The sequence below is a fragment of the Harpia harpyja genome, chromosome 1, assembly GCF_026419915.1.
Source record: "Harpia harpyja isolate bHarHar1 chromosome 1, bHarHar1 primary haplotype, whole genome shotgun sequence".
Lineage (NCBI taxonomy): Eukaryota > Metazoa > Chordata > Aves > Accipitriformes > Accipitridae > Harpia > Harpia harpyja.
This window is the reverse complement of record NC_068940.1, coordinates 103655196-103667520: the sequence shown is the minus strand read 5'-3', so window position 1 is coordinate 103667520 and position 12325 is coordinate 103655196. Positions and strand designations below refer to the sequence as shown.

Sequence of the window (12325 nt, the reverse complement as noted above, 5' to 3'; positions counted from 1 at the left end):
AGCTGCTGGACCACGGGATGACCCTGAGCATTGCCAATTCTCATAGGATTCAGTGTTATTCATAAGTACCCGCTTCCTGGAGTCACATGATTACATCAGAATCCACACTTCCTCTTTTTTGGTTAAAAAGAACTACTTGTAGATGTCAAAAGTTGAAGAAAGCAGTATAAGTCATGAAGCTTGAAATGCTCAAACAAAAAGAAACAGAAAAAATTATAAAGAAAGAATCACTATTTTTAACTTAATTATTCATTTTTTGGAGGAAAGAGTGTGATCCAGGATTCTTTTCCCCCAATACTATACACTGGAAACCTTAGACTGGGCAGGGAATGACTTAATCTGGGGGCAGGGGGTGTCCAACATCCCCATCTGTAAGTTACTGATCAGAAAATACAGCTTTCATAACACCTGCCTAGAAACTAGGTAGCCCCTTGAGGTACCCTGATGCTGGCCTCCCTAGTCAAAAGAGCATTATGCATTGGGGGACGATATGAAGGGACAGCAGTTTAAAAAAATAAAATAAAAGAATAATACAGCAGAATAGCTTTCCAAATTTTGCTTCCACTTATTTTATCCAGCACAAGCAGGGTAAAGCTTTGGAAGTCAGCTATGCCAGCTCATCTGCTGGCATCCTCTGCTCACCAAAACTACCGGATTTACAGCCACTGGTGGGTCTTGCCCAGCAGAAATACCTTATGGTAATAACTAGTCTGTAAATAAGGATTTGACCTTCTGAGAAAGCCTTTGTTGGCTCTTACAGAGCTCATGGCGTGCTGCTGCTGAGCCCTGGGGCTGTGCTTCAGCTCACTGTGCTAGCCACCACGGCACGTGGGCTGCAGCTAGCCACCACTTCAGAGTAATGAACTTTGGCCCCGCATTCAAATATCCACAAGCACCACAAAGAAGAGAAGACTGCAGGTCACATTTATTTCCTTTTTTTGCATGGAAGGAAAGATCTAAGATCTAGAAGACTTACATCTGGGGTGTGCTATGCTGTGCATTGAATACATTATATCCATGGAAAAAGGGTGTAAACGCTACACTTCTGATTAAACCAGTGGTCTTTACCCACTCTGCCCAAAGCTAACAAAGATGCAGAGAAATTCAGAGAAGGAGGAGGAGAACAGGAAGGACCTGAGAAATCGTGGAGCAGACAGCGGTTTCTGGTGCAGGGTGCTTGCACAGGCAGCAACCCCAGAGCCAAGGCTGGGGGGTAGTGTCCACCGCCCCGTGGTTGACTTGAGCTCAACCGTGCCATTCCTCGAGCAAGAAGGATTTGCTTTTCACCAGCTGCGCAGCCAGAGACCATAGCAAGTCAGCTGTTCCTGCCTCGCAGGACACGCACAGGGGCAGAAAAAGGAAGCCTTGCTGTTCACTGGCAAACATTTCTGGGTTTCTGTATTATCTCATCTTTGAGATTACAAGGAAGTGAGCACAAACCTGTTCAGTCACATTGTTCCCGCTCACCCCTGGCCAACGGCCGGGCCATTACACTTCTGTGTTTTTGCTGTTCCCAGGACAGATCTGCTGCCCCTCTGCAGCCCTCGGGCAGCTCTAGCCCATTCCCGCAGCACACCGGGACACGCTTCTGCCTGCCCCAGCTGCGGAATTCAACCACAGCCAAGCACTGGCAGAGAACATGCACAGCACCAGAGGTCGGTCCACATCTATTAAATTCCTGAACTCAGCTAACACTGCTGCATACAGTGTTTAACAAGCCTAACCTTCGCCCCTTCCACCACCTGCAAAGCACGGGCACATTAAATCCACCACTCCACATATCTCCCTATTCAAACAATTACCTTCTGCCTACCGAGGATTTTCCCCTCCCTTCTCTCTGCCTGCTCTCAGGTGCCTGCAAAGCGGAGCTAGACCACAAAAGATACTGCAGAGGCTGCTGCAACCTGGCTGCAGAGGTGGCAAAACGCTTGGGGACCTCCTGCTATGTGAAGTTATCACAAAGCTATCACCGCTCTGATTCTCCTCCGGTTAATGCTAATCTTGCTGCACTTGGTTCTCAGGGATGTGAGTGCTGGTCCCATTAGACTGCGCAGGCAAAACTGGAAAGCGAATCAAGGGTCTACAAATAAATAAATAAATATTTAAAAAAAAAAAAAAAAAAAAGATTGACCAAACACTAAAATACCTCTTGCTAATACTCTGCCTTGCTGCATCACTATAGAATCAGTCCTCTATTTGAGCAAACATTATCAACAACATCAAAAAAAATTGATGGAATTATGGTTTTGTTTGCAGAATTTTCTCTGCACCTCCTTCTCCTTCCCCAGAAGAATTTGCTTTAAAAGAAGAATATCACCCATAGTGTTTCTGTGCTTGCTTATTTAAGAGGAAAAATACGGCATATGGCTCTGCAATGTTATTAGTACCTTTCCCCTTTTTACAGCAAAACACAACTAAATGAGACATGCTATGAAAACTAAACAGAGACGTGGAAGCTACAGACATTTTTTTTTTTCCCTCCCTTTTTCAAATGAAGTATTTTATTAGGCAAGCTCAAAAAACCAGATCACACATACAAAGAAACAAGTTTGGAAATCCCCCTCCCTCCACCCCCACTGCTATTTGCTAAGGAAACCAGATACCCCAATGCAGCCAAAAAATGATCTCAGCCATTCTTAAGAGAGCCTACAGTGCATTTTCATGAGTCATGGAAAGCAACAACTCGTTGCTTTGGTAATGCTAGGTAAGCAACTGGTCATCCATCCACAACCAGACTTTCAGCAGTAAGTCAAAGAGCAGACCTTTTCTTGACAGATTACGTCAGGGACAGCCCCAAAATAGAGTTTACCTTGCAGGAGGTTTTATAAGACACGCCACAAAGCATGTGCTATAAAAGCACTTGGCAAAGCCTTCAGCAGCCAGGATCCCCCACGGTCCCGATCCCTGCGTAGCAGGGGTGTTTCTCAGCACCCCATGCTCTCAGAGCAGGCAGAGATGCCCGCTATGGGCAGTGAATGGAGGGGGAAGCAACAGAAGCAGGGATTAGCAAGAAGGCGGCAAGTTCCTTACCCAAACTCTTCCCACGAGCCGGAGCAGATAGGAAACCTGCTGCCTGCCAGCCCAAAAGCCAATGCTGGGGCAAGCAAGCTTGTAATAAGAATTGCAGGATGCTTCATCCACCAGATCCCTGCCAAGCAGGGGTCTGTGGTGACTGCACAGCACATACATACAGGAGTCGATGCACATATGCACACAGGTGCATGAAAGATGTACTTAAGCTGAGGTTTTGGAAATCCAGCCCAAGACAGGTCAGGGAGGTGGGAGGTTCCCCTTCATCACCTCTTGATGACTCCCACAGCAAACACACAGCCACCACTGCCTGAGAAGCTCCCGCAGAAGTGAGATGCCAACCTGCACCTCTCTGGCAGCGCACACTACAAAAGGCAAATCGACTTCCCGTGTAATGATGAACCGGGTACTAGAAGTCTTGCTCCATCTCATCCAAGTCCCCAACAGCTTTGGGACTCTGTGGTGGCCCAGGCTGAAAGCACAGCGTGCCACACCACCTCCCTGGAAGAGCCCGACAGGCTTCCTGAAAGGGAAGTTCTCCTGCACAGGATTTCCCGGACATAGACCAAGACTTGAACTAGCTCGTCCCCAGCTTTCCCTCCAGAGATGAAGACAGTTGAAATCTTCAGCGCCTTTTGTGCTGGGTCCAAAAGCCAATTGTGTGGTCCCACCTCTTATAACACAAACTGCAAACAGAAAACACATCCTCACCCCTTACAGCCCCATCCGAAAGCCGACAGGCGATGCACCAGCTGTTAGTCACACCGGTAATGCTGTAGGTGAAGTTGCTGAAATATTCCGATGACTAAACGTTTTCTCTCTTTTTCTTGAGCCATCAGCCAGGTAACACAGTGACACGCATCATGCACATGCACATGTCTCGGGGAGAGCATCGCGGAGAGCCCCAGCAAGCATCCCCACCCCAAACAAAAATAGGCAAGAGCAGGCATGGTTCCTCAAATCCTTCACGCTCAAGAGATCATTTCAGCCAAGCAAGGTGAAGCCATGCAAGTCTTCAGACAGATACCATCAGCAGGATATGTAGAAAACAACACAGCTGTCCTTTTGTCAGAGCCACCCATGACTCAAATCAGCATCCAGGAGCACTTTATATTCCCCGAGCAGCACTGCCAAAAGTGACCATAGCACAAGAGGGGGAGCAAGCAGGCATCAGCCCAGGCCACCGGTGAAGCAGATCCCCCCAGCCAGCAAAGCCAGAGCAAGCCAAGGATGGGGAGCAGCAGAGAGTGCCGAGCAGTGTGGTCCCACATCCAGGCAGCCCTGATGGTCCCCTCCCAGCTTCAACACCCAGAAGGCTGCAACAGGAGACATCAGCAGGGCTTCCCCTGACTGCCACCATCAGAGGAGCAGCTCCTGGGAGTTAAGAGGAGCCAAGTGCAGAGTTTTCCAGTAAAAACTCAAGAAAGAAGCATGACAGGACTTGCCCCATCATGATTCATCCAAGGCACTGCAATCGGCCCCCTGTGGCTACCGTTCAGATGGAATACACAGCAAGAGCACTAAAACGGCACCCTTCCCTACTTTTTTCCCTCTGGCAAAACACAGCACAGCTCGGGAGCAGCTCTAATGCACCCTGCTGCTGGGTTTATCCCAGGCAGCAACAATGTTCAGAGCCGGACCTTGAACCTTTCAGTAAAACCAATGATGCAATAAGCTAAGCACAGCTCAGTACAGTCTCTGTTTATCTCTTTTACTTGCCACCAGCACCATCCAAAGAGAAATAACTGAAATATCTTGTGTATTTCTCTAATGACTCTTGCTGCTCTGTTAGCACCGGCACTGAGGCACTAAGACCAAGGAGCAGCAAATGCATTCCACCAGTTTGTTAACCGGGTGCTCAGGTTTCCCGAAAGCCACTCTCCAAGTGGGAAGCCACCAGGACTGCAGCAGAGGGACCGGTGCTGTATTTTTGTGCTGAAGGGCAAACAGAAGACATCGAGGCTCCATCAGCAAGAAAAGCTTTCCAGGAGCTTGGCCCAGCCTGGTATCTTTACTGAAGGATGCTTCATCAGTTCAGCAAAACCAGCCCTGCTCCACAGCTCCACACTACATCAATGCGTTGACCAGCCTCAAGAGAAGCAAGGTCCAGTCTCTGATCTCTGATTTCCAAGTACTGGTCATTTGTCGCTTACACACTCCCAGACCGCTTTGCCCCACTGTCCCAGTCCGCACACCTCCTTCCAGCCATCCACTTCCACAGCAACTGTGTTACTTCTGCTGTAGATACCAATCGGAGTTATCAACCCATCAGCATTGCCCAGACATACGTAACACTATCAGCTGCCCTTTGTGGTGGCACTGCACTGACCCAGCAGGCAAAAAAGGGACAGTCCCCAACCCAGGGCACTCCCTGAGTAGTGGCAGAGAGGAGGAGGTGAGAGGCTGAAAGGAAGAGGATATTTAAAACAAGGTTTCTGTGCACACACACATGCCTTTCCTTCAGCTCACCTTCACCACCAACTATAACAGACCTCACCCTACACTTTCTCCCCAAGCCATTTTCCCCAACTAAGCCTTCCTTATCACAGCACTCAGGAGCTGGCAAGAGCCAGGCGTTCCCATCACCCTGTGACCACCACCCTTCTGCAGGGTCCTCATGCCTTGGGACAGGGAATCACTGCTGCCACCTTGCAGAGCAAAAGGTGCAAACAGCCCACTACGAAGAGATTAGATATCTGCTAGATTCTTTTAGGCTCTTATCATGGAGGGCGCTGCACTATTTCCAGTTTATGAGCAGACTATCATGATCTGACCTCTGCTCAACCACAAAAAACCCTAAGAGGTTGTAGCACAAAAGCACCAAGCAATCCAAGTAATCCACCATCCTCATTACAATGGACATCCATGTAAGTATATAGAATAGAGTAGTTCAGTTGGAAGGGATCTACAACGATCACCTAGTCCGACTGCCTGACCAATTCGGGACTGAAGGACAAGGACAACCTCAACGAGAACAGACCTCAACAGATTCCCCAAAGAAGTAGCATCTTCCTTCAAAACTCTGCATGGAGACAGCAGCAGCAGAACATGTAGCACAATACAGGGTTCACTTTTGCACATGATGTTTGTTTAGGCTAACGACTGTTACGTGCAAAATTTTCAAAATTTGGGTATTTGTGGGCACTTGGAAGCTGCTGTGCCAGAAACTTTCACATGGACATGACAAACATAATCGCTCCAGGACAGTCCTAGTAGTGCAGGAGCACTCAAAGTATTGCAGAGGCCACAAACACCCTTCAGCAGTGTTGGATTTGAGATATTCCTATCTCACAAATTATTTTCCCAAAGCAATTGTACAGAGTCTTTTTTTTCCTCTGAATTATCTAGCTATCAATCAGATTACTTTCTTATTTAGCACGCAAGCTCCTGGCCATAGCAGGTTTGCAGAGCGCCTCTAATCCACCCACCCAGGGCTATTTTTTCAAGCAACGTGGTGTTTAATCACTACCTGAAAACTCAACCCTTCCTCCCACCCCCTTCAAGGACCTGGCCCGCACACATGCTGTTTACGCAGCAGCCCATGCAGTAGCTTGGCCAGTTCCTTCCAGAATCTGGCCCGTGCTGCCAGGCACGGCACGCAGCACGCATTGCCGACCGGACTTTGTCCCACGCAGCTTCTACGGTGCTGAGCCAAACCCCGGCTCAGCTCCACCCTGGGTTTCATTGCTGTTGTGGCTTGTCCTCCCCGGGCTGCCCCAGATTATCTTGCAGAGTGGAAAGCTTAAAAGTAGGGGAGCTTTCACGGAAGTGAAAATTAGTTCTGCATTAAATGGTGGCCAACCTGCGTTTTAACTCAGGAGAGCAGGACAGGCTCCAGCCTACTACAGATTCTCATTAAATTCAGAGTCCCTTGGTCTCCACTAACATTTATATTAGGATCTTGCAGGTTAGCAAAAGGTGTTTGGGGAACGCATTTGGGAGCTGAATTCCCCTCTTTTAGGGGAGTACAGGTATACCTTTCACTCTTGACTTCTACAAGCCTCCAAAAGCCCAGCTCAAACCCTCTGGGTAGCCTTTGCAGATGTCCCAAGGGCTCTGGGAACACAAGCTGGCACCTGAGACCAAACACAGCGATGACAATAGCATGTCCCCACCCTGGGCCACAGAGATGGGGAAGCAGAGGGAAGAGCTGCGAGCAGCCACGGGGCTCGACTGTGAACACAGACCCTCAGCTCGCCGAACCCTTCCACCACAACTGCTGCGGCACCGGGTGAGCCGGCTTTGGGCCAAACTCCTCCACGGGTCCCCACCGTGGGCCACGCTGATGCTACATCTTCCACCATCCCAGGCTCAGCTTGGCCCCAAGCCCTGTGGCTCCAGGGAAAGCTCCTGGAGCAACAGCCCCAGTGCTAAAACAAAGCAGAGAGCTGTGTACCCCCAGCCTGCAGCCCCAAAACTCTCTGCTAGCCCCACTACAGTGTTCTTCTCTTGCTCTCCCTTCCCTCGTAATCAGTATTCTGCAGGGAATAGATTCCCAGTGGCTTTGAAGAGCAACTATTTTTAAAGAGATCTTTGCTTTTTCTTTCTTGCATCATTACGGATGAGCTAGGACAGACTGATTTGGTTGAACACTGGTGCCATTTTAGTGACTAATGGGAAGATTACTTGGCCAGACCAGATCAGAACTGCTGGGACGGACAGAAAACAAACAAAAATGCCACATATCCACGCTCACGCGTGCTTACTCGCGCCTTCACAGACAGAAAAGCACTCGTCTTGTCCATCTGATGCTTACCACAGCGTTCACCACATCAGATGAAGGCTCACACCACACGGGGTATGGGACAAGCCCGCAGAGACAGCATGTTTCAGGCACAACCGAGATGACATTCATCATCTCTGCATCTCATATCACACTCAGCAAAGGCAAAGACAGTCCTGACCCAGCATACACAGCCACATGTGGGGATGGGGAACTGCTCCCTGGAGGGACCCGCCGAAAATGCCTGGTCACCCATTTCCCCTTGTGGAACTTCAATATGAAAATAAAGTCTGGGGATTGAGAGCAAACCTGCCAGGTTCAGGATCAGTGTGCCATTTATAGCTTTTCTGAAAAGTGTCTGAGGAAATAAAAAAAAAAAAAAAGGTTGAATTCCATATTCCTCTTCTTATGGTTCCATAATGCATTTTCCATCTCCCCGGTGCACAGCTGACATTCTGCACATTTCTACGCACATTGCACTTGGCCTGTACTACGTGCAGAGAAGGGAGTGGAAGCGACTGAGCCCAGCAGCCTCCTGCTGCTGTCAGGCATCAGCCAGCCCCAGCCCTGTCGCCCGCAGCTCTCCTTTGCAGGAGCTGGGCTGCAAAGGGCTCAGCCACCTCCTGAGAAAGGCTGGCAGGTGGGATGCGTGTCCCTCTCCTGTGCTGGATCTCAGGATCTAAAAGAGTCCAGACATTTGTAGAGACAGAAAACATGTTTCTTTAGACCAGATGAACTGTACAGGTTGAACTGTAGTTGAGTATCTCTCTTTCCCCCCCCCCCCTTTTCTTTCAGATGATCTCCTCAATTAGAAGAGCCAAGGTAAGCTCAGAGCAATCACTCCCTCCTAATTCTCAGCTCTGAGGTTTGCAGCTTCTGTGTGTAGACAGGCTCGTACGCTCCAAAGCCAGTCTGCATTCACCAAGCATCTAATAAAAGATATCCCTTCTAACAGCAAACCCTGACTCACTTCCCTCTAGCCTCAACCAGCAGGTCTCCGACAGCAGGGCCAGATCAACCGGAACAGAATCATCGAACCTTGAGTTGGAAGGGACCTTAAAGATCATCTAGTTCCACCACCCTCACCATGGGCAGGGACACCTTCCACTAGACCAGGTTGCCCAAAGCCCCATCCAACCTGGCCTTGAACACTGCCAGGGATGGGGCATCCACAACCTCTCTGGGCAACCTGTTCCAGTGCCTCACCACCCTCACAGTGAAGAATTTCTTCCTTACATCTAGTCTAAATCTACCCTTTTTCAGTTTAAAGCCATTACCCCTTGTCCTATCACTACATGCCCTTCTAAAAAGTCCCTCTCTGGCTTCCCTGTAGGCCCCCTTTAGGTACTGGAAAGCTGCTATAACGTCTCCCCGGAGCCTCCTCCAGGCTGAACAACCCCAACTCTCTCAGCCTGTCTTCACAGGAGAGGTGCTCCAGCCCTCTGATCATCTTCGTGGCCCTCCTCTGGACTCCTCTGGGAGAAGATCCTGCCAGGTTTACACTGGTTCCCATGTCCACCTGGGGAGAGCAGGGCTGGAAGCGCATCACCTTCCATGCCGCAGCAGCAAACTCCATATCACTGCTCTGCCGGGGAGCCAGACACACCATGTGATCCTCGCCAGCATCTTCCCAATGGGAAAATTCAGAAAACACATCAAGTCCCAGCTGCCTGCTAACACCATGAAGCATCATCAAGCAATAGCAACGTTTCAGAAGGGATGGAGAGAGGACTGCGCTCCTCCAGCTGCTGTAATCGCTGGCTCTTCGTGACGCAGTCTCTCCATCCTGGATGAAAATCCAGACTACATCTCTGCATGAGCACACTTCCCTCATATGCTATAACAGACTCCAGAAAAAGAAACATATCACCCATCAGCACACGTTGACAGGGCAGAGCTGTGGGTTTCTGATGGAGATTTAAGACCCACGGAAAAAATTGCAGTACCAAAACCCATTTAGAGAAGGAAGGTATAAAAGAGCCTTTAAATCCACATCCCACCAGGCTGGCAGCCCATCCAGCCTTGTGTCCTGCCTCCAACAGAAGAGCTTTTACAAGCTGCAAAACCTTCCTAGGGCAAAGGCTGTGCCCAGTCATGGAGGTATGCTCCGAATCTGCAGGAGCCCTGGGAAACCTTGAACCCCTGTTTATAACTAATGTCAACTTAGGGTTTCTGGAAACTGGACCATCCAACACAGGTATTACAAGACACAGGCAGTCACAGGAAAGCCCCCAAATGCAGCTGATCTCTGGCATGCCCGAGGAACAGCTTCCAAGAGCTGCACTCCAGGCACGAATCCTGCACAGAGCTACATTAAGCTGCACGTGCCGGACTGGAAATAAATTCACAAGGCGCCACATAAGGAAATTCCCCCAAACCGCTCACACTCACCGAAAAGGTGAAAGAGTTTGACCCTGGAAATCCCTGGGATCACTTTAACTCTGCACAAATCCCAAGACTGCAAAGCCCAAGCGAGCCCCGTGCTTTCAGTCCCCACATCGGCAACGCGTGCAGACCCTGCACCGAACCAGGGGCGGGCGGGTCTACTTCCAAAAACCACCGGATTACACGACAGGAATTGAAGAGGAGGATAAAAGCAGCAGCAGAGGGGGAAACCACTCTCCAAGCTGTGTCACGGCCAGCGAGAGACGCGCTTGGCCGCCGTGCACGACCTGGCGAGCCTGCCGGCGCACACCCACTCGTGTTGGCACACAGCTCCCCACCTCCGTTCCGCTCCCCGCCCGGCCGCCGAGGGCTGAGGTTTGGTGCCGGCGGAACAAATCCTCCCGGAGCATCAGCCTGATTCGTGGCACAGCTCCCCACGACAGCCGCTCGCTCCGTCCAGGTGGAAATCCAGCTTCCCAGCTCCGCCAGCCGGCACGGTCACGTACGCCACACGGGTAACCGGCTTCCCTCGCCCACGGGGGTCCGTGCTAGCCGCAGAGCCTTCATCCTCCCCACCGCTCATCCCATCCTCCCCACTCGGGACAGACTCTGCGCAGGGAGGACTTTGCTCAAGGGCCGGCGGGGCATTCCCACAGCTCCCTGGCAGGGACACGACGCTTTCCACCGAAGCGGGACCCAAGTGACTGCAGCCAGCAACACACTCGCTGGCTCAACAGTTTAAGGCATCCCGGTAACGGGACCGGGTCTAATCCTGGCGCTCGCTGTCAGGCAGCTGCAGCGCGGAGAGGCTTCCAGGCTGACTCACGGCACCAGGCAACAACCTGGGAAAAATAGTTAGCCGAGCGCGCTAACGCAAGGCGAGGGCTGTGCCGGGGAAGGTAAATCCCCGAAGGGGAGGCAGGTCCTCCCCGTGCTCCGCACCCACGCACACGGCCCCCCCTCCCGGCTTCCCAAACGCAGCCGAGCTCTTTGCCCGGAGGGACAAGCTCCCGCTTGCAAGACTAGAAGCGGAGGAAAAAAAAGCCCCCGAAGCCAGACCCGGCTGCAAAAACTCTCGGTCACCGCTGCGAAAAAGCCAATTAAAAAAAAAAAAAAATTAAAAGAGCGACCCAAACCCGCAGCCCGGAGCGGGAGTAGGGATCTACCGCCCGCGGCGCGCCCCGTTCGCGGGATTGGGGGCGGTCGGATAGACTTACCGGTCCGGCGGTGCGGCTAACGGCGGAAGGCCATGCCGGGTGAGTCGGAGGATCGCGGTCCCAACGCCTGGCTCGGCTAGGCACCGTTCGGTTCGGTTCGGTTCGGTACGGTACGGCGGCGGCAGCAGCGGGACGCGGGGCGGCGCGGGGCGGTGCACAAAAGCGGGAGGAAGCGCTGACGCGCGGCGCCGCCGCGGCCAATGGGATGACAGCGGAGGGGGGGGGGGGGCGCGCGGTGGGCTGGTCCCGCCGCCACCGAGCGAGCCGCCGGTCCTGAGCGGGGGGTGCCGCGTCCCGCCGCTAGGGGGCGCCGCCGCCCCCCCCCCGCGGCGGCGGCGGGTTGGTTGGAGCGCGGCGCGTCCCGCGGGGCAGCTCCGACCCGCGACGGACTGGCGTGGCCGCCCGGTGGTTGGGGTGAGGTTCCCGTCCACGCAGCCCCGTTCGGTACCGGTGGGGTTCCGCCGGTCCCGTAGCTCGGATCAGCGCCGGTTAGACCCCGTGGGATCTCCCGCGTTTGCTTTCGAGGAGGACCAATCTGACCACCTGCGCTCCAGCTGAGGGTTTCTGGGACCTTCTGAAACGGGGGGGGGGGCTGGGACCCATCTGTCGCGCTTAGGGTTAACTTGAAAAACCAGGAGATGATGAAAAACAGTGTTGAAACTTGCTGACTCCGGGAGATGGGGCTTCATGAGTTGAAGCCTTGGAGAAGCTGGTGAAACCTTGGGGCAGCGCAGCTTTCCGCAGCGCCCGGTTCTTTCCACACGGCCGGGACGCAAAGGTGGGGAGAAGGGATTGCTCTCTGATAACTCGGTTTGGGTTTGCCTCTTTGGGGGGGAATTGAATCAAAAGCGAGCCAAAGTTAAGACCAAAGGGTAGGGTAGGCTCTCGACTGTTCCCGAGCTTTGCTCTCCAGAAGAGCTCAGGGCTCCATGGGCAGCTCTCTGTGGGAGGTAGAGCAGCCTCTGGGCTG

At 52.1% G+C, this 12325-nt stretch overlaps 1 protein-coding gene across 3 annotated transcripts in view; it reads right to left on the bottom strand.

Moving 5' to 3' along the window:
• The window catches only part of LOC128150927 (mitogen-activated protein kinase kinase kinase 3-like), an 82011-nt gene extending 70539 nt beyond the window's left edge, over positions 1-11472 (bottom strand). For all 3 annotated transcript variants that reach the window (XM_052807721.1, XM_052807739.1, XM_052807732.1), the window contains exon 1: positions 11356-11472. The gene's annotated coding sequence lies outside the window, so the exon portion shown is untranslated. The remainder of the gene's footprint in view (positions 1-11355) is intronic.
• Between the last annotated feature and the right edge of the window lie 853 nt (positions 11473-12325).